Consider the following 26,381-nt stretch of genomic DNA (forward strand, 5'->3'; position numbering starts at 1 on the left):
GAAATTAGGTTTGACTGAATAAGTCCTTACTGTTGAGAAAGGGTGTTGGTATATGCAACAGTTGTGGACTTCTTTGTTTGTGTGAAGGGGGACTTTATGCTGATCTGAAAGTAGATGGCGATGTTGTGTAAAGTTTCCTTGTTTACTGTATTGTAAAAGAAAAAAAAGTCTCTCTTGTACTTTCAGTTTTGTTCTTACTTCCTGGTGCAGTACTGAGTGACTGCGCATTTTTTCCTTTACCTCATGTTCTGAGAAGTAAAAGCTTGTTATCCCATGTAATCTGCTCTGTGAAGTTTCTACCGCAACTGTGGGTATCCAGAAGCTGTGCAACACCAATGATGTTTCATTTGAGAATTCCAGTGAATTTTGGGATACTCACACGGGACAACATCAGGAGTCAGAGGCTGCGGACCTTTTAACAAAGCGTCATCTGTGACCTGTGTTTCAGGGGATGGGCTAGTCATTGCTTGCTTCGTGGTCTCCTTACAATTTCTACTGAGAGTGCTCTCTCCTTCTGGCTTGTCATTTCTCTCTAGAATAAGGCGCTAAGCTGAAATGCGTTGGTCTATCTGCACTGTCTCCTGGAATTTTCTTGGTGACCTGCTACTACAGTTTTTAAATTGTTCTAAATAAACTTTTTGCATTTTTATATATAACCTTTTTGGGCTTCTCTTTGCTATATTGTTCTCTCCTTCTGGCTTGTCATTTCTCTCTAAAGCTGGCAAGGGAGCGCACTGTGAATTCAAAAGAATATAGCACAGGAAGCTCATAGTGAGAATACGTCAGAATTTACAACCGACACATTATCATTAGAGTAAGGACTAGCCCAGCCCTGAAACAGACGTCGCTGATGCCGCTTTGTTTTTGGGAGGCAGCAGAGGCTACGGAGGTGACTGCAGCCTCTGCCCCCTGATGAGGGCTCATTTGAGTATCTCAGCATGCATTGGGAGTTCTCAAACAAAATTCCATTGGAAGTTTAAAAAAAAGAGGCAAGAAGTCAGACTGGGGAGGATACGTTAGGGAATTTGTAATTAAAGTGAGCTATAGTGTACAGCCGACAGCTGCTGCATTTTCACCCGTAGGAGGATGCTAAATTCACTTATAGCTCAGGTCAGTTTTAAGTCATATTGGTGGTCACTCAGTGGTTAATCTTTAATTCATATGGACTATATCATCTATAATGTTTGCAGTTATAAATCAATTATATATCTTTTATTATAATATTGATACATTGTTTTAAACTGTTAGAGTAATGGTAGATAGGCATAGAAAGTCTGACTAACAAGATTCATCTGAATAGATGCTGTGCAGGACTATCATCCCATAATTTACATAGGTTTAGCCTTGGACCTTATGTAGTAGGGTTGTCTTGCAGACCTGTGATGGTGAGGCAGGGAAGGTATTTTAGAAAGGTATGCAAGATGATAAAAAAGGGGAATTGTGAAAGAAATTGCTACATTTCCTTTTCATTTTGATTTTTGTTTCCTGAATATTCTTTAGTGGCGTTATCTTATGTCTGCACTTCATCCTTGTTTGTACTATATTGTGCAATATTTGGCTTTGACTGGATGGGAGTTTGGCTTCTGAAGTGAAGATAAAATTTCCCTTTTGAGATGGAACAATGAGAAACTCCAGGCTTCTATTCGGCCAAGGACAAACTATTTACGCTGGTATTTGAGACGTACAGTAGTTCAGGTGCCATAAAGACAATCCATCATCTCACAAAATCAGTATTTCTGCCAAATCATTGTCTTACCAATACTCATGCAAATAGTTATGCAACCATTATGCAATCTCTTATGTAACCAAGCCACCCCTATAAAAAGATGGGCTTATGTTAGTATAAATGAGACTTTCACAGTGACTCCCCGGCACCTGCGCAATAGAACACTGCTGCACTGTACTCAGCCAAACGGGCCTGGGAGGAAACAAAGCTCGCTCCCCGTGAGCTGCGCTTTGCGCATGCGCCGGGAGGTGAGGGGGAAAAAAGCGCATGTCACAGGGCCCTGTGACGTGCAGGGAGGGGGGGAAATATGGTAAACATGTACATAGGCGGGGAATTGGTGGAAGAACAAGCAGATGGGCGAAGATAGCTTGGCATCCGGGGGACACCAAGCCTGTGAAAAACCAAGGAGATAAAACTACATTTCTCTGCATTCAGACCTCTACCATGGGCCATACAGGTATGTATAGATTTACTTTTCTATACTCTGTATGCCCATAGTAGAGGTCTGGTAACTCCAAAGTGGTGACAGATTCCCTTTAAAAACCACCAATACACATTAAAACATCAGTCATAAAGAGGCCTCATTCCTGATCGGCGATTAGGAATAAGTGTATAGCACCTGCAAGTGAGCAAAATTCTCATGAGTGACAGCTGTATACGAAAACTGACACCCTGCAGCTTCGGCCCCTACCGGTTTTGGAAACGATCGGGCCCAATTAACCCCTTTCCACTGTCAATTGCGACAACAGCACCTAAGTTGTTAAAAGGGGTTTTAAAGATTCCGTTTGATACCATCGCCCCCCCCGTGATCCTAATCGCTGATGGTGATAATTGCCATGGTACCCCAAGGTCATCTGATGACCCCACAGTACGGTGGTTTGTTGATTCTGCTATAAGCAGGGCCTAACAGGCTGTGTCAGTGAGTCACTGGCACGTCTTACGCACTGCAGTACAAGAGTAAACTTATTATTTCTGTGCTAAAAGGCTCAACGTATAAAAGTACTTAAAGTGTACGTTAAATGGTGGAAGGCAAAAAAATGAAACATCTCTTGGTTTCTGCGCTTCTCCCCAAACATACAATAAAAAACAATTAAACCAATTAAATAAGCCTTCACCCAGTTCCTTGGACAAAAAAATAAATAGAAAAGGTTACCAGTCTCAGAAAATAGTGACAATAACCTTTTTTGTTAAAGAAGGTTCTGAATTTTCTTAACTATTAAAATAAACCTCTCATGTTAAAAAAAAATGCTATTAACCTGCAGATATGGGGTAACTCTGCATGTTAATAGCGTTCTAAAGCTGTCCGGTGCCCACACTGAGAGCCCTGCAGCCGGGAGGAAATTAACTTTATTCCTCTCTTCAGCCTCGGGCTTTCAGTCATACTGGTGCGGCCGGTGTAGCTTCCGTCATAGTGAGTGGTGGCTGAAACCACGCCCTGGCACTGACTGACAGCCGGCTCAACATTAGAGCTCAGGTTTAGAGCTGGCTGTCAAACAGTGCCGGGGCGCAGCTACAGCCATCGCTCATTATGCACTGAGCAGCGACTGAAGCTGCACTAGCCATACCCCTATGGTTGAAAGCCTGAGGCTGCTGCAAAGAATAAAGGTAATTCCCTTCTGGCAGCGGGGCTCTCAGTGCGTGAACCAGGCAGCTTTAGAACGCTATTAACCTGCAGATTAACCTCATATCTGCAGGTTAATAGCTTTTTTTACATGACTGTTTCCCCTTAAAATATAAAAAGTTTGGTATTGTAATCATACTGACTGGGAGAATCATATTACCAAGTAAATTTTGCTGCAGAATGACTTCTGTAAAAACAATCCCCAAAAAACAGTGAAGAAATTGCATTTTTGTCACCATTTCACCCCACTTGGATTTGTTTTCCCATTTAACAGAACATTATATGGTAAAAAGTTGTCATTAAAAACTACAACTCATCCAGTTTTTTGATCTTACAGTTTCCCTTTAACCCCTTAACGATGAATGATGAACATAGCACTTCATGAGCAAGTGTCAGTTCCCGCATCATGACGAGCTATGTCCATCATGAATTTAAGCGGTCACTGTGTGAAATCAAACAGTGACTGCTCCATGCAGACAGCTTCCACTGACAGAAATGCAGGGACCCATTTCATTGATCCCGCTCTCTGATTGCTGTTAGAGAAATTGCACAACAAATTATATAGCCCATTTTCTCCTGTTACCCTTGTGAAAATGCAAAATTTGGGGCTAAATCGAAATTTTTGTGGGAAAAAGTTCAATTTTAATTTTTTTCCTTGCACATTGCTTTAATTCCTGTGAAGCACCTGCAGGGTTAATAAACTTATTGAATGTGGCTTTGAGCACTTTGAGGGGTGCAGTTTTTAAAATGGTGTCACGTTTGGGTCATTTGTCATATAGACCCCTCATAGTCACTTCAGATCTGATGCGCTCCCTACAAAAAAATAGTTTTGTAAATTTTGTTTGAAAATTGAGAAATTGCTGGTCAACTTTTAACCCTTCTAAATTCCTAACAATAAAAAAATGGTGTTTCAAAAATGATGCTGTATGGAGGACCATGACAGGTGCATTATATTATATGGAGGACCAGGGCAAGTGCATTATATTGTATAGAGGAAAATGGGGGTTCATTATATTGTATGGAGAACCATGGGGGGTGCATTATATTGTATGGAGGACCATGGGGGTGCATTATATTTTATGGTAGACCATGGGGGGTGCATTATATTGTATGGAAGACCATGGGGAGTGCATTATATTCTATGAAGGACCATGGGGGTGCATTATAATGTATGGAGGACTATGGGGAATGCATTATACTATATGGAGGATTATGGGGGGTGCATTATGCTATATGGAGGATCATGGGGCGCATTATACTATATAGAGGATTAAGGGGGTGCATTATCATAGAATGGTAGAGTTGGAAGGGACCTCCTGGGTCATCTGGTCCAACCCCCTGCTCAAAGCAGGATTCACTAAATCATCTCAGACAGATGTCTGTCCAGCCTCTGTTTGAAGACGTCCATTGAAGGGGAACTCACCACCTCTTGTATCAGCCTGTTCCACTCATTAATCAAACTAACTGTCAAAAAGTTTTTTCTAATATCTAATCTGTGTCTCCTCCCATTTAGTTTCATCCCATTGCTTCCAGTCTTTCCTTGTGCAAATGAGAATAAAGATGATCCTTCTACAATGTGACAGCCCTTGAGATATTTGTAGACAGCTATTAAGTCTCCTCTCAGTCTTCTTTTTTGCAAGCTAAACATTCCCAAATCCTGCAACCGTTCCTCATAGGACATGGTTTGCAGACCAGTCACCATTCTGGTCGCTCTTCTCTGAACTTGCTCCAGTTTGTCTATGTCTTTTTTAAAATGTGGTGCCCAAAACTGTACACAGTATTCCAGATGAGGTCTGACCAAAGAGGAGTAAAGACCGATAATGACTTCACGTGATCTAGACTGTATGCTTCTGTTAATACATCCCACTATATGGAGGATTATGAGGGGTCGCATTACATTATATGGAAGACTATGTGGGGGACCATTTTAATATTTGGAGGGCTATGTGGGGGGCCATTATACTGTATGCAAGAAAGTATACAGCATGAAGGTTTGCATGGGGTCCATCATACTGTGTGGAGGGCTGTGTGGGGGCCATTATACTGTTTACTGTTTGGAGGGCCATTATATAGTATGGGGCAATTAAACTGTATGTAGACCCATTATCCTGCATGGAGGGCTGTGTGAGGGCCACAGTTGGGGGATTATACTGTGTTAGGGTCACCATACTTTACCTTAGGAATTGAGGTGGGGTACAGTTGAGTCATTATACTGTGCATGTGGAGGCTAATGTGGAGGAATTCACTGTGGGGGTATCATATTGTGTTTGGTGGGCACTTTTGTTGGCATTATACTTTATGGGGGCACTGAAAGAGGAATCTAAGACTTCAGCAGGAGGAAAATGACTATACAAAGGCTGAAAAGTTGTGAGATATGGTCTTCTGTGACGCTGACAATTATTTTTTTTTTGGGAGGGTGGACCCAATTAGAATTTCTGCTATGGGGCCCCATGATTTCTATGTACGCCCCTGGCTATTGCTAAAGCTCGGCTTTTTACCTGAGAACCATTGCAGACAGCTATTGGCTTGTCTACAGTAAACAGAGGAGAGAGACCGAGCATGCATGTCCAGCAGCACTAAGCACATTAACTGCGCCTGCACATTGATATACACTTTGAACACAAGAGGGTGCCATACTATATATTTAAATGAAGAAAATGACTGCATAATTGATGTTTATAACAACATGTAAATGCATATAACTCCTATTAACTATTTTTTTTCTAACATGAGATACCTACATAAGAGATATGAACACCTGTAGGGGAAAATGTAAATTTGCAACAAAGTATATATAAAGTAAAACACCTTTATAAATCAAATGTGTTTATCATATACATCACTGTATTATATAGAGTTTATAACAAAACGGGAAATTTTTAAAATGTTTTCATCCACCATTGAAGCTCGAGCAGGCATTAAAATATGTGTATCTGATACAATGACAGTAAGTGATGGTGGTACATATAATCCTTTACTTGTTCCATCAATAAACAGAGGTCCAATGAAATGTAAAACAGGGCCGAATGGAGTTTTCACTTTCCAGTATGAGCAAAAAGTGTCCCAGACCACAGAATATTTTTCATTGTTCGAGCTAAAAACCCATATATATTCTCCTTTTTGGAACCCAAATGACTTCGGGGAGAATCTGATGTAAATGCATGGTTAATTCTTTCCCATATCAACTTCATTGGCCAACATGCCTCATCAAATGCCGCCATCTGTACGAAATCCATCTCTGTATTGATTTCTGATGTCTTCTTTCTGTAATGTCTTCAGAAGTGTTAAATTGGTATTGATAATAAAGCATGTCTGGAATTAAAAAAAAAAAATTCATGATGAAAGACGCAATCCAGCTACTATACCCCTCACCAAGTTTATCACACTCTGCAATTCTTTTATATAAAATTTACTCAGTTTCCTGCAGTTAAGCCCCATCTTTGCTTCTCTTTAGCCTCGGATTTCACAAAGAAGTTTTTCTTGTATACTTTGCTATCAGTACCATGATGCATCAGCACAGCATCACATGAGCATCCACAGCCAGGATCATCTGAGCCTCTAGGAAGGACATGGTAATTATCCTCCACTCTGCATTCCCTAGATAGGTTAACATAAGTAAACAGTCAGAGCTGTTTAGTCATCATCAGTAGCTGTGATATGAACTCATGTGCCTGCTTTATGAGACTGTGCTGTAATGAAGATTGTTGCTGTAATATCCCTGAACTGCACTGGCCGTGCTTAAGATTAAATCCCACTGTTAAACTGTTGAAAAAGACTCTTGTCAGATGTGTCTGGTCAGCAACTGAATCTATCATGTGCCTGAGAGAAGCTGCAGCCTATGGTCATCCTGAGTAACAGTTCCTCCAGGATTCCAATGAATTTATGAAACCCGTCTCGCCCTATCTGAACCTAGCGGTGTGCGTGTAACATTGGTGGCCCATATGGGGAGGACTGAGCGGGGATTAATGTCTAGAGGGAGAAGAGGAAAAATGTCTGGAAAAATACAGCAGCACAGCACCTCAACTTAACTCTGCTACACCACTTAAAGGGGACCATCCCTAAAGAAAACTCACTAGCAGCAATGGATGTTGAAATACAAATAGACAGAATTAGTGAGCGGTTTCTTCAGTTAACCTGCGAAGAATTAAGAACAGTAGCATATAAAGATGTCAGAAGAACAGATTTCTAAAGCACACAACCGCAGGCAACTGTTAGCTGCCATTAATGCAAAAATGGATGAGCTGGGGGAGAAAGAAGCTGAAGACGTCATGGGGACATGCCTCCAGGAGCTAACACAGTTTCTAACCAGGTTGAAGTTGGAGGATGGAGGGACGGCACCAATTACCAAAAGCGGGAATCTCTGTCCGCAGACTGAACTACGGGAATTGAAAGAACAACTCAAAACCCTAACAACAGCCCTGCAGGAATCGACCAAAATCTCTTAACGGGTGACAGACTCAGACAGAACCTTTAACCTGCTCGGGTTAGATAAATCAGGAAGACAGTCCTCTCTAACACCACAAATCACCATAAGTAAAGAATTCAAGATCCTGGGAAAGATTGGAGAGTGTGAACAGAAAGAGAAACTGTCTTATATGAACTTGTTTCACCAGATTGATGCAGGCTTACAGAAAGGCTACCAGCCAGATGAAATCGTTGAGGGGGTGGTGAAGTGATCAGCCCAGGAATGAACCTCTGTAGTATGCTAGAAATGAAGAGTCAATTGACCTTGCAACAACTGAAGATGATTTTAAAAGGGCACTATAAAGAAGAGAGTACTTCAGAATTGTTCCACCGACTCATTAACCTCTCACAGAAAAATAATGAATCACCCCAAAGTTTCTTGTGCAGAGAAATTGAACTGAAGGATAGACTGTTGTTTGCATCCAGAGATGTAGAAGCGGACGAGAGGTTTGATGCTGGACTAGTCCAGAAGAAGTTCTTGAGATCATTGGGAACAGGGTTAATCAGTACATACATCAAGTCGCAGCTGAAACAGTACCTAGAAGATCCTGGCATTCTGGACAAAATCCTAATTGAACAAATGAATGAGGCAGCTAGTTTGGAGTCAGAGAGCGAACAAAAGATAAAGAAAGGCTCTGCTCCTAAATCAAAAAATATCACAGTAAAAGACAAATTCCTTACCAACACCAGGTCAGATTACATGGAGGGGGTGGCTGTGTAGTATTATACGTGCACACGCACACCGATGGAGCTTGCATATTTTTAATGTTTAATGTTAGGACTCGCAAGTATGGGGACCCTTGATGCTGGGTTGCGAGCTTGCGTATTTTGGTCAAAATATCGACCCTTACCTCATGTGGTGTATTTATCTTATACACTATTTTTCATCTTTTTTACACATTTTTGTGCAGGATGCAGCCAGGCCTCTTTAGTGTTGGCTGGGTAAATTGGGGCGTCTGTCCTGTGGGGGTGCACGTATATAGTGCTGGGCAGCCCCCCTGATCTAATAGTATGGGCGTCATCAATAGGCTGCAAGCCAGACACTGTGCATCACACATATCTGAGTGATTGGTGCCCTATGCAAACTCCATCGGTGTGCATGTATAATACTACACAGTCACCCCCTCCATGAATTGGTAGGTTAGTGAGTGGCTGTCTGCCTCAGTATTTTGCACATGTGCTGCCCCGGCCTTTATCATGGAGGCTTGCTGCATCCTGCAATGCCTTGGTAATCAGACCTGGTGTTGATAAGGCATTATCTTATACTGTGATGTTTTTTTAAATTAGCTTCTAAATCACCAAAATGAGTCAGCTGAGGTTGGAGACCCCCAGTGGCCAGTCTGAAGATAATCATGGAGACCCTCCAGTGCCACCTCCGAGAGGGAACCTTAAAGCACCAACAAAAGAGAGGACCGCCAGCGCTGACTGGGAAGAAGTAATAGGAGAACTGCGAGCTGAGTTGATTGAGATGAAAAAGTTGATTCATTCCAGAACAGAACCTGCATCCCTCAGACCCAGGAGTGGGTTCCAAAACAGAAGATACCCGGCTTGTGAAGCGTGCCGTTCATCAAATCAGAGTACGGTATGTGTACACTGACTAAGATGTGGTGAGGAAGGACATTATGCCAAGGAATGCCAATGGTCATGGTCTTTTGGGTTAAAAGACAGGAGGTTGCCAGAGAGGGGCGACTGGTAACCACGACACAGAGGAGGTCCCAGAAGCAAATCCAAATCTCACCAAACCCCAGAACGGCATATGAGCTAAAACAGCTGCGTCATTACTATCCCCAAGTGTGTTTCCGTCTACAACAGCTGCAAGAGAGACAGGGGCATCAGTTACTTAATGCCCAGTGTGGAGGTCAAATGATGAACTCCTGGGAGGAGGATTCCTCGGTCAGTAAAGATAGCATCATCGGCCTAATCAGCGAAAGATGCTTTATATAGTGCCAGCTAGATGGACTCCTGATAACAGCACTGTGGGACACAGGAGCCCAAGCGAGCCTTTTAAATGAAGAATGGAGAAGGCGCTACCTGCCACATACGTGCCTTCAAACTCTTAGGACCAGTGGAACTCCACGGCAAAGCAGTCAACCTGACCGAAGTCCCTTTCATAGGCTGGGTGGAAGTGACTTTCCAACTGAGGGCCACGAACAACAGCAACACCATTGAGCTTTTGGTACCTTTTCTCGTGACCAGTGATCAGAACGTGGAAGAGGATCCTATCCTGGGTTATAATGTAATCAGTGAGGTCATCATGAAACACAAGTCAGTGACGCTGGTGGTGGATGCAACTGTCACATTGCTTGCCATACCCAATGTCGTGGTGGAAAATGTGATTCATAGAGTAAAGAAAGCACAGAATACAATGAACCTAAAAGAAGTCAAGGTAGGCTGGCGCCCAAACATCATTCCTGCAAACCAAATGGTGGGGGTGAGGTGTGGAGTCCAGGTAGAACTGGTAAGAAAAGTTCAGAAAAGACTGTTCATGCCAAAAGACTCATCAGAACTTCCGGAAGGCCTAGTTCAAGGTGAGACTGTGCTTACCATTCCTACTGGTGGGTTTACTCGAGTGAAAGTACCGGTGATGAATACTACGAAACAAGGGATCCAAAGACTGTGTTGGGTCACATTGAAACCGTTAAAACTGTATATTCAGCCAGTGTGAGACCCGCCCACGGGTCTACCATGAATTCAGTCTCCCCACCAAGGAACAGGAGTTGACCAGGGGAGGAAATTGCACGACCCACCTCGGGGTCCTGGGATCCCCCAGTACCCCTAGAACACTTGTGTGCTGAAGATAGAGCGGTAGCAAAACAGATGCTGAGAGAAGAGTGTCATGCATTCTCCAAAGATGACTCTGATATAGGCGGTATCCCGTTGGTGCAGTTGGAAATCAATTTGAAAGACATGACCCCAGTAACCAGAAGTTACATGTCTGTGCCAAAACCATTACACCGTGAAGTGAAAGAGTATTTACAAGATCTAATCAACAGAGTTTGGGTCCAAAAGTAAAAGCCGTCTTATTCCTCTCCTATTCTTTGTGTTAGGAAGAAGGACGGTACGTTGAGACTCTGCTGTGATTACCGGGAACTAAACCGAAAGTCAGTACCTGATCAGCACCCGATACCACAGATTCAAGATATGCTGGATAACCTATCAGGAAGTACCTGGTTCTCTGTCCTCGATCAGGGTAAAGCATACCATCAAGGGTTTGTTGAAGAGTCCAGTAGACCTTTGACAGCATTCATCACACCATGCGGGATATACGAGTGGATCTGCATACCGTTTGGGCTCAGTTCAGCTCCAGAAAAATTCCAGAGGAGCATGGAGACATATTTAGAAGGATTGAGGGATAATATCTTCCAGCTGTACTTGGATGACAATGTGGTACACAGAAAAACTTTCTGGGAGCATGTTGAACACGTGAGGACCGTATTACAACGATATCAAGTCAACAATATGGAGTTAAGTTGACCCCCAAAGAAGTGTGAACTGTTCAAAAGGCAAGTCCGATTTCTAGGGAAAATTGTGTCCGGAGAAGAATATACCATAGACCCAGCAGAAATCGCTCTGGTACCGGCCTTAAAAGACAAGCGGCCCTCAACTGTCGGGGAGTTGAGGTAGATATTATTATTCCCCTCCTACTGTCGTACTTACGTTCGGAACTTCTCCAGGATTGCCGCCCCACTATACCTCCTCTTGGTGGGGGGGGGGCGACAGAGTCAACAACACCCACGGAGAAAAAGAAGAATGCGGGTAGAACTGGGCTTAAAAGAAGCAACGCCGTTTCATCCCAAAAGCCCATTCTCTGGACAGCAGACCACCAGGAGGTATTGGAAGAACTAGTAGACTACCTGGTAAAACCACCCATCTTGGGATATCCTGATTTCAACTTACCGTTTGTTCTTCATTGTGACGTTTCTCAAGTTGGACTGGGAGCTGCCCTGTATCAGCATCAAGATAGAAAATTGAGAGTCATCGGTTAAGGTTCTAGAACGTTGACAGACGCCGAGAAGAATTACCATCTACATTCCGGAAAATTGAAGTTCCTGGAGTTGAAATGGACTATCTGTGAACCATTTAGAGATTATCTCTACTACAGCAAAGAGTTTGAGGTATACACTGACAACAACCCTTTGACCTATGTCCTCACTACAGCCAAACTGAATGCAACAGGTCAGAGATGAGAGATGAGTCGCTGAACTAGCTGACTTCAATTTCAGCATCAAGTACAGGCCAGGAAAATGCAAGGCGGATGCTGACAGATTGTGGAAAATCCCACTAGAGCCTGATCAGTTCATGCAAGAAAGCTCAGAGGAAGTCAGTTTGGAAGCAATTGAGAGCACTGCCCAAGCAGTACAAGCTTATCAAAAGGACAACACACCATTGTGGTGTCCGTTGACGGTGGAAACCACCATAAAAGCGAGAGAACAAGATTACCCCCTGTCTATTCAACGACTACCAAAAGGAAAAATCCATAGAGCACAACGGGAAGATCAGATAAATGGTAGAATACTACTTTATGTGGACCAAAATTGGTTTCCAAGTAAATGGGAGAGAGATAATGAGTCACCAGCAGTATCTGTTTTAGTTAAAGAATGGATGAAGCTCTACCTCAGTGAAGACGGTATCCTGTATCGTAAAGGAGGTCAAAACCGGCAGTTGGTACTACCCAGAGTATTTCGTAGATTGGTCTTAAAAGAACTCCATGAAAACATGGGACACCTGGGAGTGGAAAGGACAACAAACTTGATCCGTGAACGTTTCTTCTGGCCGTACATGCAGTGAGATATTGAGAGATACGTGACCAGGGAGTGTGGGGGTCTGAAAGATAAACGTCCCAACACATCAACCCGGGCACCTATGGGCAACATCCAAACTACGTATCCGTTTGAGATGGTCTCAATAGACTTTCTACATCTCGAGACGTGCAAGGGTGGTGACGAATACATCTTGGTGGTGATGGACCATTTTACTTGATTTGCTCAAGCATATGTCACCACCAATAAAGCGGGTCGAACAGCAGCAGAGAAGATCTTCAATGATTTTGCTTTGAGGTTTGGGTTCCCTACGAGGTTACACCATGACCAAGGAAGAGAATTTGAGAACCAGATCTTTGCCAAGATAGGAAAGTACTGTAGGATTCAGAGATCCCACATAATGCCCTATCACCCAGAGGGTAATGGACAAGTGAAACGTTTTAGTAGGACATTATTGTCGATGTTGCGCACTTTAACAGCTGACGAGAAGAAAGACTGGAAGAGTTCTCTGTCAAAAGTGGTACATGCCTATAACTGTACAAAGAGCAATGCAATGGGTTACTCACCCTTCTTTCTATTGTACGGTCAATCGCCAAGACTGTCAATCGACATCATGTTCGATACTCCAGTATCAGAGACTTACAGAACATATCCAGAGTTTGTTCGGAAATGGAAGGAACGGATGGCAGAGGGATACAACATAGCGTCCAAAGTGGTTACGCAAGGACAGAGCAAGAGCAAGGAGTACTATGACTGAAAATGTTATGGAGCAGAATTGGCACTGGGAAGCCGTGTGCTAGTCAAGAACAAAAGGCGGTCCGGGAAAACTTTGTTTGTACTGGGAAGACAAGGTGTATGTGGTCGTAAGGAGGAAAGCCGATGACAGTCCAGTGTATGAAATCCGATTGGAAACCAGAATAGTCCATCGGAATTTACTACTACCCTGTGATTATCTCCCACCACAACAAAACTTTCCAGAAGTAGAACAACTTCGTCCGAGATCGACTAAGGGACCACCACAGACTGAAGCTCCGAAGATGGATAGTGATCTTGAAAGTTCACATGAAGAAGAACACACCGTTGTATTTCTCGGACCGGCAAGGAGAGGGATGTACCATCCTCAGGAGAGTGAAGTAAGTCCCCAGGCTCCAGAGTTTGTACCAAGGAGTACAGATATAGTCCAATTCAGATTTGATGATCTAACACCGTTCACTGAAGAGACCGATCGACACTTAGGAGTAGCAGAATTACCAGACCAGGTGGAAACGAACGATTCAAGAGAAGTACAGTAACTTACAGAGGCAGTTCCAAGATCATTTGAGGAAGTTCGAGAAATGAGTGTGGCAGAAGAAACTCCTGCAACCGAGGAACCCGTGGTATCTGAGGAACAACCTACCAGGAGGATGTCGACTCGAGAAGTGAGGAGGCCTGTGATGCTGACATATGAGACACTCGGTGAACCGAGTCAAGTGCCAAGGACTGTCCATTGGAAACAGGTATTTCTGCCTACGGACCAGGTAAGCTCACTTGAGTGGTATTCACCACCGAGAGACATTATGGACAATGTTACCTGGTGGAAAGACTTGTTTTGGCCTAGTGAAAGAGAGAGCTGGTTGAAGACGTATGAAAACCTCCAGCGGAAGAGATGCTGATTGTTTTAATTGTGTATTTCTTTCAGGAGTTCTACAAGCAAAAGGTCGTAAGAACAGGTTGTTATTGATGTTTGTAAATTTTATGCCAATATGACAATGCCAATTTGTATATAAAGTTATTCAACTTTTAGCACTGTCTCAGAATTGGTCAGCTTGACCAATTAAAACGAATATCGAGAACGACATTAAAAAAGAAGGGAAAGTGTGACATGCAGAAATAGTGCTGTTGCTTCAAAAGGATCCAGCAACTATAAGAGTTAACACAGTCACAAGAGACAGGGAGTGGTTAGCAGAGCCCCAGGGGGATTGTGGGGAACTTGTTTACTATTCTGGCTGCAGCCAAAGGGAGAAGTGGTATGTGATCTGTATCTCACAGAAGTGCAGGAAAGAGAACAGGATTCAAGTCTAGGGTGAAACTCAACACAGGTCAGATACCTTGCACTGTTAGTTCAGGAAATCTACCATCGGGCAGGAAGATAAGGAATGGAAGGAATTGTGTCACAGAGATCATCTTCCTCATCAAACCCTCCCCCCTCCATCTCCATGCAGAATAAAGAATGTTGTGTACTAGTGAGTCCTTGTGAAGGAAAAGCCTGCTGTTTACGTATAGAAGTGTGCTGCCAAGAGATCTAATTTGTGCTGAATTATGCTACTGAAGAGACTGAGGTTCCTGTGCCTGCTTTATGAGACTGTGCTGTAATGAAGATTGTTGCTGTAATATCCCTGAACTGCACTGGCCATGCTTCAGATTAAATTCCACTGTTAAACTGTTGAACAAGACTCTTGTCAGATGTGTCTGGTCAGCAACTGAATCTATCATGTGCCTGAGAGAAGCTGCAGCCTATGGTTGCCCTGAGTAACGGTTCCCCCAAGATTCCAATGAATTTATGAAACCCGTCTCGCCCTATTTGAACCTAGTGTCGTGCGTGTAACAAAAGCCTAGTTTTGTTGGTTGGCTCTGTCAGGCACTGTAGTAAGGGCACTAGCAGCAGCTATCTCAGTCATAGCAAATTTAAAGATGTGAATAATGTGTGGGAGCATTGAGCTCAGGACCTTTTTCATACTGACTCCGGGATAGTGATGATTTTGTAAAGGTGTCAGTTGTGTCAGCCAGACCTGGAGATTATCTGTGAACGAATGCATGGTCAGCAAGGCTACAGCATGTTAGAGAGGTGGTAGCTAGAGAGAGCCCCCTTAGGCTGCGTGCCCACGATGCCCACAATGTTTTTTAAGCACTTCCGTAGCAGCAATTCCGCCGTGGAAACGCTTAAAAAACGCTTGGTAGAAGGTCTGCAATGTTCCCCAATGATAATCCGCATTTGCTGAGCACATGCTGGGAAATTTCCGCTGCAGATTATCATTGCGGAAAAATCCGCAGCACTACCATTAATTTTGCGGAATCGCGGCGTTTTAGCCACCATTGACTTGTATTGGACCGCATAACATCCGCATGACTACATGTGCACATGCGGATATTATGCGGTTCAATGCGCAGATGGTACCTGTGTCTGGAGAAGAGGAGACTCCCTTTCAGTCCCGGGTACCATACTACCTGTAGTTGAAAAAGAATTAAAATAAAAAATAAACATATACTCACCTTCTGATGGCCCCCGGTCTCCTTCTCCGGTGTCTTCGGCTGCTCGCGGTGGTAAAAGGACCTTCCATGATGTCATTTAGTCATGTGACCTGTCACATGACTAAATGACGTCATGGAAGGTCCTTTTACACCACCGCGAGCCGCTGAAGACACCGGACGCAACGGAGAAGGAGATCAGGGGCCAGGTGAGTATATGTTTTTTTTTTATTTTTCACCATTTGTATTCTTTTTTTAACTATTGATGCTGCATTTGCAGTATCGTAACTTGGTCACACTATATAAATCCATGCCGTTTGCATGGATTTATAGTGTGACCAAGTTGTCAAGCACTTTTCCAAGTGATGCTAAAATCGCTTAGAAAAGTGCTTCACAACTCGCATGCGAAATCGCATGTTAAAAAAGCTTCACTTACGCTTCTACCTGGCAGAAAAAACGCATGTAAAATCCGCATGCGTTTTTTCTGCCAGAGAGATGCAGAAACGCTCAGGAAAAATCCACAGCATTTCTGCATCATGGGCACATAGCCTTACACTGTTTCACAAGAGTGCAACTAGGGTGCAGTGGTCACAGCGAAACACATGAGCCATGTGGCCCTATATCAGGAAGGTGGAGGTGATGTTATCAGTGTGGGATGATGTTGACAACAGACGCATGCTCAGTAGAGGAGGAACTAGCCCAGACCCTGAAAAGGACATCACTGACGGCTCTTAATTCAGGGAAAGGACAGGCGCTACTGCAATGACGGCAGCCTCTGCTCCCTGATGATGGTTTGTTTGTAAATCCCAGTATGCACTTGGGGTTCTCAAACGAAGCAACGTGAAACAGGAAGAAGATAAAAAAAAAAATAAAAAAAAGGAGTCAGATAGTCTAGTGAACAATAGGGATTTTTTAAGTAATGTATATTAGAAAAGAGATTAGGTAATGACATTAACCCCTTCACGACCTATGACGTTAATGTACTTCAAAGGTCATGTCCCTGACTTTAATGCAGGCTCATATGCCGAGCTCGGATTTTTCACAGCAGATAATGGCTGATTTAAGCCCAGATTCGGTTGGTCAAGACCCAAACCCCAGTCTTCACCAGTCAAGATGCCGCAGGTCAAGCACCGAAGATCAGACGGTGGTCATTGGATGAAGCAGGACGTCTGCCGTGCTGACGAGAAGACCCAAGTGAACCAGGCCTTTAATTCAAGCGTAGACGAACGGTACGCTCTGCACTTCAGAAACGAACGAGGGTGGCCAGTGTGAAGAACCCACTAAGTGACTCACATATGAGGCACTTGTGGCTTAGCGGAAAGTACCGGTGTCCCCCGTTAGTGCCAGTATAACAATCAAAGGCGCTTGAAGCGCATATTACAGCTACAAGCCTGGCGCTGGCAGTGACGCTCTTTGAGCTAAAGACATTAATAGTCGTTTAACTGTGAAATGAGACTGCACGCAGATAGAACATAGAGTAAGATATTGCATTTATTACACTGCTTTTATTGTCATTACTGCTAAGATTGTGTTAGTTGTCTCCATATACCTGCATCACCATGTGTTCCTATAGTTAAACGTTCTTTCTGTGGTAGGAAAATAAATAGCTTTGGTTAACTATCCCTGCATCCTCACTATCTGCATCATTACATCTAGATCATTTCACCCGATAAATGAGCATTTAGCTTGTTTATTGTGTGTGATTGGCTGCCTCTTTAGAAGGGACTGAAAGCTGTATTTTAGGTGTAAATGCAGCTTTCAGTCCCCCATACATAAGTCTAAAGTCGGTCGACGCATTCATATCAATAAGTATGCCTTACACTCTAATATGTGTGGTGCCCCTGAGGGTTCAGTCGCCACAGAGGTACTGCATCTCACCCAGAGGTGTGGTATCTCACTCTCAGGTAAGGAAGGAGTACAGCCCGGGACCCTAACACCTGCATCCAACACATCCACTTCAGTAGGGCAGGGCGAGATTGCTCCTACGGGAGTGCACAGTCCCTGGCTGGAGTGGTGGGGAACCTAGCGAGGGGGAACCATGTAGTGGGTGTGAGTGGAGGACGTAGATCAGGGGAGCACTGGTGAGGGAGTGATATAAAAGAGGGAACCATCTTAGAAAGACAAGCCAGTCAGAGGAGGAGAGTGTGTGGAGCAGAGGCTCTGCAGGAGCTCTGCTTCGGAGGCGGGCCTAGTGAGAGGCCCAGGACTGAGAGAGGAGAGGGAGCAGGAGAAAGGCTCCAGGAACAGAAGGGATCCCAGGGGTACGGGCAGTGCTGGAGGCCACCCGTACGCCCGAATCTGCCAGGCGGTGGAGGGATCGAGCCGCAGAGGGGACCGACCCCTAAACTAGTGGAGAACTACAAGGCTCAGCTAGGGACCGGAGGCTGCTGTACTTGCAAGGTGCAGTGGCCACATCCGCAACTATGTCGCCGAAAAGGTGGCCACAGAGGGTCCAGGGGACAGCAGGTCGCCCGACAAGACCCGAGGCTACCGGATTGGGACACTGGTTGCGAGGCACAGGGCAGGAGGGCGAGAGCCAGCGCAGGAAGACGACTGAGGAAGGCACATAGAAAGGGGTCCTGTCAGACACTCTTGAATCACCTGAGGGATTGCTGAACCCCTGCCTGGTGAACGCAGCACGATGTGGGAGGTTGTAGTCCGGACCCTGTAACCGGAGGAACTTATCAACTGTAAGTAAACTCGGAAGACTGCACCCCACTGTCTCTGTGATTATTGCTGCGCCATCAACCCCTGCACTACAACGCCCAGCATAACCTATAACATCTACACTGCCCTGGAGCTGAGTTCTACCTGTGGAGAGCTACACCATCCCTGCTGCACTCACATCAGCTCCAGAGGACCTGCTCCGCAGCAGCGGCTCCCTTAGCCGCATACCACAGGTGGCGTCACGTACTTTATACAATCACTATAAATCCCCAATCAATAACCCTTTTTATTGACCGCCCTGGGTCACGGACCGGGTCACTGCCACTGTAACATCCCCCAGCATCTACCAGCCCGGCACCGGGTACCCCACGGCCCAGTGGGAGCGTCATATGTATGTGTGGCGCCCCTGCGGGTTCAGTCGCCACAGAGGTACTGCATCTCACCCAGAGGTGTGGTATCTCACTCTCAGGTAAGGAAGGAGTACAGCCCGGAATCCTAACACCTGCATTCAACACTACACTACTACAGACCAGCAGGAGGGGCAAAATGCGCTGCTCCTCTGCTGAGCCCTGTCCCTGGCTGGAGTTGGGGGAACCAAAGTAGGGGGAACCATGTAGTGGGTGTGGGTAGAGGAAGCAGTTCAGGGGAGCACAGTAAGGAGCAATATGAAAGAGAGGGTGGAACATTCTAGAGTGAGTGAAGTTCTGAGGGGGTTGAGTCAGAGAGAGAGTCAGAGCAGGAGCTCTGCTCAGGAGGAGGGCCTAGTGAGGAGGCCCAGGAGAAGGAGAAGAGGAAGGAACGGGAGCAGAGGGAAGGCTCCAGGAGTGAAGAAAGGATCCCAGGGGTATGAGCAGTGCTGGAGGCCACCCGTACACCCAAATCTACCAGGCGGTGGAGAGAGCGGGTCGCAGAGGGGACCGGCCCCTAACTAGTGAGAATTGCAATATTCAACTAGGTAACCGGAGGGTGCAGCATTTCAAGTGCTGCAGCCAAAAGCCACATCTATTTCACCGAAAAGGTGGCCATAGAGGACCCAGGGGACAGAGAAAACGTCACCCGACAAGGTCCGCGGTCACTGGATTGCGACACTGGGTGTGAGGTGTAGGAAGACAGCCAGAAGGAACACACAGAAGGGGGTCCTGTTATGTACTCAGGAGGTACCTGAGGGTTTGCTGTACCCCTCCCTGAGTAAGCACAGGACAACGTGGGAAGTTATGATCTGCAGTTGTAACCAGGAGCAAAGTGAGAACTGTGAGTAAATCCGGAAGACGGCACCCCACTGTCTCTGCGACTTATTACTGCGCCATCATTCCCTGCACTACACTTCACAGCAAAAGTGTTTAGGGGTGATAAAGTAAGAATTTTTTTGTTTGTCAGTTAAACTCATTGATGGTGATGTGTGTCGGGGCTCTTTAAATCACTGTAAGCAATAGCAGACACTTGTGCTAATTAGTTTGGCAGGTGTGTCCAATGAAAGGCAAGACTACTTAAGAAGGCTGTCCCACATTATTAAGCAGCCTACATTTTCTGCCAAAATGGGAAAGAAAAAGGATGTGTCGGCTGCTGAGAAGCAACAAATTGTGGAGCGTTTAGGTCAAGGCATGACTACAATCAACATTGCCAAGACACTTCATCGTGATCATCTCACAATCAAGAAGTATGTAGCTGATTCACAGTACACACGTGTGCGTGCTGATAAGGGAAAATTGAGGACTTTCCTACAGGCAATTACGTCAGGTTAAAAGAGCAGTGGCAAAAAAGCCTTGTCATAGCAGCAGACAAGTTTTTGAAGCAGCTGGTGCCTCCAACGTCCCCCGAACAACAAGATGCAGGGTCCTTCAGAGGTTTGCAGCTGTGCGTAAGCCAACCTGTCGACCTCCTCTATCCACTGCACACAAGCAGAAACGGCTCCAGTGGGCCAAACAATATATGAAGACTGACTTCAAAACTGTTTTGTTCACCGATGAGTGCTGTGCAACGCTCAATGGTCCAGATGGATGGAGTGGAGGAGGAGGATGGCTGGTTGATGGACACCCCATGCAAATACGGCTATGGCGCCAACAAGGAGGAGGTGGAGTAATGTTTTGCGCGGGAATCATGGGAAGAGAGATTGTCGGCCCCTTTAGGATCCCTGAAGGGGTAAAGATGAACTCCATAATGTATGTTGAGTTTCTCAAACAGCATTTCCTGCCATGGTTCAAGAAGAAGAACCGTGCATTCCGCAGCAAGATCATTTTCATGCATGATAATGCCCCGTCTCATGCTGCACATAACACATCTGCATCTCTGGCTGCTATGGGCATAAAAGGGGACAAACTTATGGTGTGGCCCCCATGCTCCCCTGACCTCAACCCCATTGAGAACCTCTGGAGCATCATCAAAAGGAGTGTCTATGATGGCGGGAGGCAGTTCACATCTAAGCAACAGCTCTGGGAGGGTATTCTGTCCTCATACAAAACAATTGAAGCAGAAACCAGCCAAAACCTGACAAATTCAATGGACGAGAGAGTTCAAAAGCTCCTTTCGAACAAGGGGTCCTATGTGCAAATGTAACATCACCTAGAATAAAGTTTTGAGTTGAAAACTGTTTGATTTCAGTTTGTAATAACCTGCTAATGCTTATAATTTCAAAAATGACCATTTTTTTGTTCTTTATTAAAATGAAAAGGTTGAAAACGCTGCTGTGCATAATAATTTGGAACATGCATTTTGAGTGCAGTTTGAGTGTTTTATTTTTTTTTAAATATACTGTTATCATAGGCAGTTTGTACAAAAACCTTTCAATTGTACTCTAATAGTTATTTGACTGGAAAATTACAATGACTGCAATTCATATAGGTAATTTGGGAAAATCTGAGAAAATATTATTTGCATAATAATTTGGAACACAGTGTACAACATCACCATTTCCTACCCTGGAGCTAAGCTCTGCCTGTGGAGAGCTGAACCAACTCTGCTGCACTAACATCAGCTCCAGAGGACCTGCTCCGCAGCGGCGGCTCCCTTTAGCCACATACCACAGGTGGCGTCACGAACATTATATAAAAACTATAAATCCCCTGTAAATATCCCCTTTTATTGACCACCCTGGGTCACGGACCAGGTCACCGCCACTATGACATCTCCCCTAGCAACGACCAGCCCGGCACCAAGTACCCCAGGGCCCATGTGGCGCGTCATATTGGCGCGCCAATCAACTGGTCAGGGAAGATATTATTTGGGCATATACAATTTTGGACTGCCGATCACTTCATTCTCTCTGAGATAAGCTGCTGACAGAGATGTTTGTCAGTTTCTCTCATAGAGAACACAGGAGCACTCGGCCAAGTGAGCGCTTCCGTGTATGGGAGAGACGGCCAAGATGGTTGTCGGCCAAATGATCAATTGAAGCATCATTTGGCCAACAATTCGGTCACAGTTATCAGATTCTAAATAATATTATCAGTAGGTCACACCAAAGGCTAAGCCTGTCCTGTTAACCCTTTCATGACATGCGCCGTACATATACGGCGCATGACGTGTCTTCGCCTTAGATGCAGGCTCCGACGATGAGCCCGCACCTTTCCGGGGACTTGACAGCGGATCTGATCAGCTGTCATGTGCTCCTAACAGCCGTGGGTGGAATCGCGATTCTCTCGTGATTATTAACATGTTAAATGCCGCTGTCAATCTCTGACAGCGGCATTTAAGACGGCTCCGCTGGAAGAGCGTCACAAGACCCGCCCATCGGCGCCCATGTCACATGACTGCGCATCGTCGATGGGTTGGCATGACAACCCGGTGTCTGCAGTAGACCCCTACAGTTGTCATTGCAGGGATGCAAGTGAACATTTTTGCTACATACAGCGCTATGTGTAGCACAGGCGATCGGATGATTGCAGCTTCTAGTCTCCCCAAGGTTTACCCCAAAATGGTATCAATAAAAACATCAGCTCGGTGAGCAAAAAATAAGCCCTCACCCAGCCCCAGAAGCCGAAAAATGGAGACGCTACGGGTCTCAGAAAATGGTGACTTTTTTTTTTTTTTTTAACAAACTTTAGATTTTTTTACCATTTAAATAAAAAAAAAAAAACTATACATGTTTAGTATCTACAAACTCATAATGACCTGGAGAATCATAAAGGCAGGTCAGTTTCAGCATTTAGTGAGCATGGTAAAAGAAAAACCCAGAAAACAACTGTGGAATTTAATTTTTTTTGCAATTTCACCACACTTGGAATTTTTTCCTGTTTTCCAGTACAACCAATGGTGTCGTTCAAAAGTACAACTTGTCCCGCAAAAACAAGCCCTTACACGGCCATATTGACAGAAAATGTAAAAAGTTATGGCTCTGGTAAGAAGAGGAGTAAAAAACAAAAGTGCAAAAACAGAAAAGGGTCGCACCATGAAGGGGTTAAATAGGGAATATGACCTATTTATTCTACCTATTTCTCTACTCCCACATGGGTGACTAGCCGTCTTTGCCTCTCCTGAATTCCTACGCTGGCTAAGTGATAGCAATATGCCAATTTGACCATGATACTTGATTTCTCCCCAATATGATGACAAAATAGATGTCACATCTACAATCCAGGGGAGTAACTATAGGTGCAGGGGTTGCAATAGCACGCGGGCCCTGGAGCCGAGGGGCCTCAAAGGTCCCTTTGGCCCATGTGAAAAGACCATTACTATTGAAGATTTGCAATAACTAGGGGCCCCGTTGGAGCTTTTGCATCAGGGCCCATGAGCTTCAAGTTATGCCACAGCGAGAATCATTCTGACCCATGTTCACAACACATTCAAAGCCATGTAAATCTGCAATAACATATCCAGCAAATAATCATTATCACACAATAAGTGCAACATAACGCATGCAATATCTCCCATGGGGAAAAGAACAACGGCCCCTGCAGCCTAAAAAATCCCTAGTATGTAATATACAGTGAGCCCCAAGTATAACAATGTGTGCAGAAAATAAGAAGAGCAATAGTTTGTAGATATAATGGAAGTAGGAAGCGTAATACTAATTATGAACCTATCCTAGTGATGCAGTTAGTATTATTTAGACGATATGAATCATGACGAGGGTTTATATAAATTGGGCAAAAAATAAACATTTAAGTCTCTTCTACATGTTTGATGCCTACCTGCTATATCATTTCTTCAGTGTCTGCTGCTTTTGACCTTTGATTTCTTAGGAAAAACTTATGGTCAGTGACCTCCTGTGTAATCAGTGGCTCCGTCCCTCCTTTCAGTACTGCAGCTCTGTGAACTCGGATTGGAACAGAGCCCTAAAAGATACAGTTACCAGAGTTCATAAATCCATACCCAAACCAGACTCTCTCTTAAAGAAGTTGTCCACTACTTGGACAACTCCTTCACCCCCACGCTTGGCCCCAATAAAATAAAAAAGCTTATACTCACCTATACTCAGGCGTTTTAATTTTATTATGGCCAAACATTTAGATCAAGAAGGGGTTGTCCAACAACCCCTTTAATGCAGACTCCTGACCACAATCCTCTGTAATACAAACCCCAGACTTCCTTTTGAAATAATGCCTAATCAGACTCCCCTCATGCTGTGGCACCCTGCTGTTCACAGGTACCACAGGACCCAGGGTGCATGGATGGACTTCTCCACAAGAGGCCCTCATTACATACAAACACCTCCACCCTTCCACCTCACACCACCAGAGGGAGCCTGTTAGGGATATATATATGGAGGGTGGAGCCAGGCAGCTCAGTCAGTGAGAAGTTCAGTCAGAGTCAGAGAGCGTGCTGACGCTGAGAGCAGCGAAGACGCAGCGCGTCTGCTGCTAAGTTCTGAGGGCCCCGAGTGTGGCCGACGGCAGAGAGGAGAAAGGAGAGAGGAGTTGAGGGGGCAGAGGAGCTTCATAGGCTCACCCCGATATACAAACCGGACACCAGGTCCGTGCCTACAGGGTCCCTTTATACCCAGTAGGGTTCACCGGCATTCCAGGACTACAAGTCCCTCGACGACCTGAAGCTAGACCCATTACAGGATCAGGTACCACGAAGGCCCCAGCTTTACCAGGGATAGTGGTTGCCAGCAGAAGGTCCTACTACCGAGCGACAGGTGAAGGAACAACACGACACATAAGCTAGGCCCAGTTGCAGGCTGGCCAGGAGCATACAGAGAGGCAGACACGGACCAGGAGGCCTTATACCCACTCACTGGGGAGAAGTTCTGAAGTGCACCCATCCTACTGAGTACCCTGGACCGTACCTGACATCCGCACCAGTAAAGGTATTGAAGCGAATCCCCTGACTCTGTCAGTTACTTCTGCTGCGCCATCCGCCTGCACTACAAGTCCCAGCATCACCACCATCAAACTCCACACGGCCCCGGGGGCCGCTCCACCTCAGCTGCCATCCCATCACCCCCCGGAGGTCTGCAGCAGCGCTGGTAATCCTTACCAGGTACCACAGGTGGCGTCACAAACTATTTATTATATTTTTCCTATCCAAGTTACAAATCCCCCTTTTTGGTTGACCACTCTGGGCCACGGACCGGGCCAGCCACCGTGATATCCCCCACCAGCATCCACAGGCCCGGATGCCGAGTACCCCATTGCCCCGGGGGCGCGTCAATGCCTCATTCAGACGACAGTGTTTCACGTACGGGTTATATCCGCGGTGTTCACCCACCCATTATAATCTATGGATCAGATCACATAGCCTTGTTGTTTTCCAGACTGTGTGTGTGTGAGACCCGCAGCAAATTTTAACCATTTTTGAGCCATTAAAGATAAATCTTTTTATTCAAAAACTGTTAAGAAATGTTTCATGATAAATTCCACCAATTCTATTTTTACCACAGACAGGGAACTCCAAGCAATCCAGGCATTAGAAAATCTCTTGCTGGGGCAGGCGAAGTATACAAGGGTAAGTTTCCCTCTACCATTAGTAAGGAAGGCCAGGGAGCCCCATAGGGCGTATAGGCCACATGACAAGATAGGAGGGTGGGAGTGAAGGAGTTAAAATTTTGAATAAGGGATTAGGAGTAGTGTGGGGAGTTTTGATTGGAGGGGAAGAGGTGGGGGGAGGAGCAAGAGATGATATAAGGAAGGGCAGGGGTCAGTTACCTCCTCTTGCTTCCTGGATCGCAGCTGAAGCAGACCAGACCCTGCAGTGGAGCCATGGCAGATCTTGTGGCCTTGCTGGACCTAGCGCGGCCTGTCTCAGCAATCCATGGGGCAGACTTGGTGCAGCAGCAGCTGCGGGTGACCTGTGCACAGTCGTCGGCTGCAGAAGAAGCTTCAGGGAGGCCTGCAGCGGTCACGGCCGCCGGAGCGTTACTCACCAGCAGGTGAGGTTCGGAGCAGGAGAAGCTCCAGGAGCCCCCTCGGGGACCTCTGCAGCCAGGGGAGCAGCGCGTGCCTGAGGCTCCTTCTCCGATCCCCAGGAGGAATCCTCGCCGGAGCCGCAGCCTACCAGAAGTGGGCGTGCCTGCGCTGCGGCCCTCTTCCGGTTTGCGGCCTAAAAGGCCCCCGAGCAGCGCGGCGGTGACCCCCGGTGACAAGCCAGCCATGGGTTATACCTGGCAAGATGGCGGGATGAGGAGTCCTCCCACGGTCTGCGGATGAGGGCGGGACCAGCGTCCAGTGTACTGCGGGGGAGGAGTTGCTGTCTGCAGCGGTGGCCCCGATGTCATGCTGGGGTCGACCCCGGCGGGGGAGGGAGCGTGAAGGGCCTTCCCACAGTCGGCAGGGAGGAGCACGGCTTGCAGGGCGGAGGTGCAGCAGAGCCATGAGGAACACTGGCGCAGCAGCAGGTGGTCAAGAAAGGGGACGGATGAGAGATGAGCGGCCCTCCTGCAGGCGGCAGGGTGGGTCTGTGGATGGGAGGATCTGGGGTCCAGGAGTGCCACGGGAGATTGCGGGGGCAGGCTGTCCTGCGGGGCCCTTTTAAGATCATC

General features: G+C 45.7%; 1 long non-coding RNA gene across 1 annotated transcript; it reads right to left on the reverse strand.

Annotated features, from left to right (window-relative positions):
• Positions 1-4,877: 4,877 nt before the first annotated feature.
• LOC141245858 (uncharacterized) lies at positions 4,878-25,631 on the reverse strand. Its single transcript, XR_012309512.1, has 3 exons — positions 25,549-25,631; positions 23,590-23,733; positions 4,878-6,659 (listed from the first exon to the last, which is right to left on the reverse strand). It is a non-coding gene; the product is annotated as an uncharacterized lncRNA (long non-coding RNA).
• Between the last annotated feature and the right edge of the window lie 750 nt (positions 25,632-26,381).

Source organism: Phyllobates terribilis, unplaced genomic scaffold (assembly GCF_046119375.1).
Source record: "Phyllobates terribilis strain yellow unplaced genomic scaffold, ASM4611937v1 Scaffold_2181__1_contigs__length_155811, whole genome shotgun sequence".
NCBI lineage: Eukaryota > Metazoa > Chordata > Amphibia > Anura > Dendrobatidae > Phyllobates > Phyllobates terribilis.